The sequence below is a fragment of the Ictidomys tridecemlineatus genome, chromosome 10 (genome assembly GCF_052094955.1).
Source record: "Ictidomys tridecemlineatus isolate mIctTri1 chromosome 10, mIctTri1.hap1, whole genome shotgun sequence".
NCBI classification, from domain to species: Eukaryota; Metazoa; Chordata; class Mammalia; order Rodentia; family Sciuridae; genus Ictidomys; species Ictidomys tridecemlineatus.
The window spans coordinates 85986517-85992685 of NC_135486.1; positions in this window are offsets into that span (position 1 = coordinate 85986517).

Consider the following 6169-nt stretch of genomic DNA (forward strand, 5'->3'; position numbering starts at 1 on the left):
CTAATAATAGGTACCAATGAAAATTAATGTTCTATGTTTTTGACATTGATCCCCCCAAAGCAATGTACTGTTGATATTAATTTTTTTCAAAAATATAAAACTTAATCTCTATCATAATTCACTTGTTTACCCTCTTTAAATTTTCCTATTCTTTTTGCCAATATACACATAGTATTCACACCCCTGGACTATTACTGCACAAAATATTATATTCTACACATTAAATTTGCTTTATTGAAACATTTTGCATGTTTCCAGTGTTCTCAATTATATTTTTTATCATATAATTATCAGTTTTTATACTTATGTACTTTATTCAACAGCTTCCTCTTTTCACATATTTGCTTTGTTTCTAACCTGCTACTGTAACAGATAAGCATCCAGTGGATTTTTTAAATAGAATTTAAAAATATATTTTTAGGATGAGGATGGGATGTGGCTCAATGACTATAAGAGGGGGTTCAATCCTTAGTACCATTTTTTAAAAATATTGAAATGCATAGACTCACAAGAAGTTGAAACGATACTAAAGGGAGGTATCTTGTCTCCTTCACTCAGTTTTTCCCAATTTTCCAAAATATTTTGTGAGTTATTTCTTATAGGCACATTTCCTGGAAAGGCAGAAGATCTTTTCATCTATTAACTTTATTGCTAAATTATTCAAACAGCATCAAAAAATTTATATTTCTACTACCAACCCAAATTCTGCTTTTGGAAAATACTTCAGGTGAAAGCCAGAAGTTATTTTGATTAGCTGATTTATTTTTAAGGAAAATCTCCAAGCCTGCTCTGCATATGATAATATTCCTAGAAATAGGATAAAATTAGTATTTTAAATCATTTATATGAAATAGAAATTCTACCAGTTTAATATATTTGGATAAAAGAAAATTTTCAAATGATATTTTAAGGAGGAGCACGGTCTAGACCTGACATATGGTTTTGCATATTTTTGTTCAGGTTCAACAAGGAATAAAGAACATTTGCTAAAGAGAATTATATTTATTACCAAGTACAAAAGAATAAGCAAGAGAGTATAATAAAGAATTGCATAAGCCAACTCATCCCTGAGAAGCATGGAGTAACCTTTGTAATCATAGGGTATCTTGAAAATTCTTATATGAATAAGACATAACTGTATATTTATTGTCCTCAAGGGTACTTATTTTCTGTAAGCACCACCATTGCCTATTGTTGGTTTTGTAGCACAGTTCATCAAGTTAAATAATATGGGTTGTTATTTAGCAAGTAGAATAAGTTCCACACAATGGCATGTTGCTGTCCTATTTGTTCCCAGACCTGTAACTGAGATAGTGATTAGCTTCCTTTGTCCAGAAAACCCCAATGCTTTGATAGTGTTCCACTGCCTCCAGAAGAGGAGAATTGACCAGAGATTTGTTTTATGTTTAAAAATGAAAAGTGAAGTCTATTAAGAACAAGAAACCCACTGAATGAAAGGAGATGTAGAATGTATTACCTCGTCCAATCCTAGTATTCAAATACTAGAGAAATCATTTCTGCACAGAGTGTAGAGTTGCATAAATAATATAGTCTCACCTTTAAAATCCTTGCTTCCTTTAACTATGTATTATAGATAGATATATCAACTTTATGCATGGCATTGTAATGGAAGAAATAGTGAATGTCATGAATAATGACATAAAATCCAAAGGGAGGGTCTTGCCTTTCTAGAACAATTGTCCAGTTGTAACAAGATGAAATTTGATAGATGTATGATCTTGTGCTTTTTATCCAAAAATGAATTGCAAGATAGAGAATGTGGAGACACATGACATAGGAACATGAGAATTTTGCCTGAAAGCAAGATTGACATGATACAGCTGTCAAGAAGAGATGACTTGATCTTAGATGGCATTATTTAAGCAATGGTACCTACATGAGTCATTTTCACTGAAAGGGACATGCTTCTCCAGGAACCCTATTGATGTATTTTGTGTGTGTATATATATATATATATATATATATATATATATATATATATATATATATATCTTAAGAAAGCACTATTATTGAGTAATTTAAAAATTGAGAACTGAGAGGGAGAGGGAGAGGGAGGAATAGAGGGAGTAGAGAGAGAATATATGAAAATAAAGCTCATTTACAAAATATTCCCAGCTATGTAGAGAATAAATTGTGATTTTCAGTAGGTTGGGAGCATGACTTTTTCACATTGCAAAAGGAGGTGAGTTTAGTAAAGTTTTCAAGTAATTCAACTGAAAGGAAGAGAAAATAATCCTGGCTCTATTCTCATCAGTAAGATCCATTTCATATCCTGTGGTTCTGCTTTACACTTAATTCATTCATTTATAAATGTATTCAGCATCTATTATGTGGCGTGGACTAAGCTTGCTGAGGATAAAGTGGGGACTGAGACAGCCATACCATTGTAACAACTGATGTCTCTCTTCTTCACGGCATATTTTCCAGTTCCATCTTGCCTGAGTCATTCCCAAGGCACAATCTTTCAATTTTCTTATCTAGTGAACCTGCATTAAGCCAATTCCCCAGAACAAATGGCTAAGTGACAACTTTCCTGTTCCCAAATTGCACCAGTATGAAATTCCATTGCCAGCAATCAAAATTCTGGACAAGTGAACAATCAACTAGTTAACTTAGGTACCAGGGATTCTGGCAGTTAAAATATTGAGATACACCAAAATATTGTTTTCAGACCATAAGTGGAATGTGAAAGGCCACACTGTAAAATTAATGGATTTGAGGGTAAAGTGGGAGAAGATCTTATTTGGATGTTAATAGATAGTAAGTAGTGTTACTCATGGATCCAAAGGAACCTCGAATATACAAATGTGAAGAAAAAGAAATATCTGCTGTCTACAGCTGATCATGTAATGAACTGAGAAAGTCTCCAGATCATGTCTATATCGACTTCAGATTATTGCCACTTCAGGTAATAATGGGAAGTGTAGACATCCTATTTGATGAGGAGTTTATTCGGAAACAAGAGCCAAATAACCAACACCACCTCCTCTTTCCAACTTCCTTGTGATTCAGCAACTAAAAGGTTAGTGCTTGACCTCCAAGGGTCAAGCACTAGAACTTTATTCTAGCATTCCCTTGTGGCCTTTCTGATTCCACCTTTCTGGATATTACCCATTCCTAATCCCATGTTGTTTGGAATCCAGTGTTGGGAGATCCTAAGGAGAGGCCACCACGGACCAACTCGGGGCCCAGTGGAGTCTGCTGATACTTGAGGAATTCTTGTGAAGAATGGTCTAGGAGAAAGATGAGTTATGACAGTTTGAGACAAGGGGATGCCTGTATGTGAGTTCTACTTGTCATTAATTCCTATTAAATTTTAACTCTATTTAACCGAGGAATTAAAAAAAACACTACATGCTGACTAGGAGGAGCATTAACATCAGTAAGTATATTAATAAGAATAAAAATTGGGAATGGAACCACTATTTGACCCAGCTATTCCTCTCCTCGGTCTATACCCAAAGGACTTAAAAATAGCATACTACAGAGACATAGCCACATCAATGTTTATAGCAGCACAATTCACAATAGCTAAACTGTGGAACCAATATAAATGCCGTTCAGTAGATGAATGGATAAAAAAATGTGGCATATATACACAATGGAATATTACTCAGCAATAAAAGAGAATACAATCATGGCATTTGCAGGTAAATGGATTGAGTTAAGGAAGATAATGCTAAGTGAAGTTAGCCAATCCCAAAAAACCAAATGCCAAATGTTTTCTTTGATATAAGGAGGTTGATTAATAGTGGGATAGAGAGAGGGAGCACAGGAGGAATAGATAGGGCAGCGGGGTGGGAGGGGAAAGGAGGGGGCATGGGGTAATTAATGATGGTTAAACGTATTGATCATTATTATACAAAGTACATGTATGAAGACACGAATTGGTGTGAATATACTATGTATACAACCAGAGATATGAAAAATTGTGCTCTATATGTGTAATAAGAATTGTAATGCATTCCGCTGCTATATATAAATTTGAAAAATAAAAAAAATTAAAAAGAATATCTACATAGCTTCTGCTCTGTGTCAGCCATCATTCTGATATATTATTTACTGAAATAAGCACCAAGAACCATCACCGTATTTCATGGGTGAGAAAAATGAGGCAAGGATATGTCATATAAAACTTGAATAATAGAATGTGATTCTAACCTCAACAACCACAGGAGAATAGACCTCACATCTGGCCAGAGAATTAGTTATGAATTAATCAAATATGATGATCAAACTATTTTGATAGGTTTATTGGAAAAATTGATAGGATAGGAAAAAAACAATGCAACTGCTGTCATATTTTAAATATAATTCTAAAAACTTAGAGACTATGCAGTGTCAAAATAATGTAAGTTCTGAAATTTGTTTTTATTACCCACATCTCTTATCAATTTAGTTGTAGAAAGTTATTAGGGAAATCAATATGATAATTGTTAGATATTTGATGAAAAGTTTGCTTTGTGAGCTTTAATTTGTGATTTTATATTGATATGCCATTTAGTGGCTTGTGAAAAATACAGTTATGTTAGCTCTCCATCACTATAATTAAATAGCAAGATAATCAACTTATAAAGAAGAAAGACCTATTCTGGCTCACATTTTTGTTGGTCCCATTGCTTTTGGGCTGTGGTGAGATAGCACCCCATGATGAGAGTTAACAGCAGAGCAAAACCACTCAATCTCATGGCTAGGAAGCCAAAGAGAAGAAGAGAAGGGACCAAGGTCTCACTGTCCCTTTTAAGCACACACCTTCAATGACCTACAGCCCCTACTAGGCCAAGCCTCTTAAACATTCCCCGCTTTCCCACTTTCATCGTGGCTACCAAACGTTGAACACATCTGTGGAACTTCCAAGATCTCAACTACAGGGATAAAGACTAAAAAAGGCATTTTAAAAATTAATGATTTAGGGCTGGGGATGTGGCTCAAGCGGTAGCGCGCTCGCCTGGCATACGTGCGGCCCGGGTTCGATCCTCAGCACCACATACAAACAAAGATGTTGTGTCCGCCAAAAACTAAAAAATAAATAAAATATTTTTAAAAAATTAATGATTTATATATGAATTTATAATCATATGACAGTTGTGATAGGTCTAGTGTCCCCCTTGTTTCGGATCAAGAATCATCCAAACTCTATTTCTGATTGGTTTACTGTGTAGATCCAGGGGCTGGAGATGGTACATTCCTCCTAGTGGAAAATACTGGAGAATAAACTGCATGTAATCATAGAGTCCATGACAGTGATGCTGTGGAGAACATTTAAACTCTGAAAAGCACACACGTTATTGTACAGGGCCAGATACATATTTTCCAAGACCCCTTGACCAGAAATTTTTGAACATTGCAAGATGGCGACAGCACAGCATTAAGTCAAATGGAAGGCCATCTTAATGTGGAGTTCTGTGCATCTGTACAGGTTGCCACCCAGGCCCTGTTTTCATATCATACAAATTTGGAATATAGGAACACAGTTCATTAAGCCTCATATCAGTAAAAGTGAAAAGAATGAGAAGAGAGTGCCAAGAATTGTGATATCATAGTACAATAAGATGTACATATTTTGATTCTGTCTCAGCTTTCTAGCAGAGAGCTTCTTAAAACTCTGAGTGATGGGGTGACAGGTACACATTTTAATATTTGGTCCTTGATTCCAGTTCCTGACATAGAGTGCCTAAACTTGCAGAGTTTTCTGGGTGATGGAAGTATCTCCTATTCTAATGAGGTGACTCTTGATGGATTCCTGGATGAAGAAGACTGGACAACAGAAAGACCAAGTCATGGTTGGAAGCTTGGAACATTCAGTCCCACCCTCTGTTCTCCAGGAAGAGGAGAGAGGGTGGACATTGAATTATAATCAATCATGCAAAAGTAATGAAGCTTCCATAAAACTCTCTGAAATACTGCATTCAGAGAGTTTCCTTGTTGGTGAACATGCTGGGAAGATGGTGCACTCCAACTCAAGGCTGCACTCAGGACCCTTCCAGACTTTGCCCTATGTATCTCTTTATCTGGCTGTTCCTCTGCATCTTTGATAAGATCCTTTATAAATACAGTAAACCAGTAAACACAGCATTTCCCTGAATTCTGTGAGTTGTCCTATCAAATTAAATGAAATTGAGGAAGGGATCATGTGAACCCTATTTAC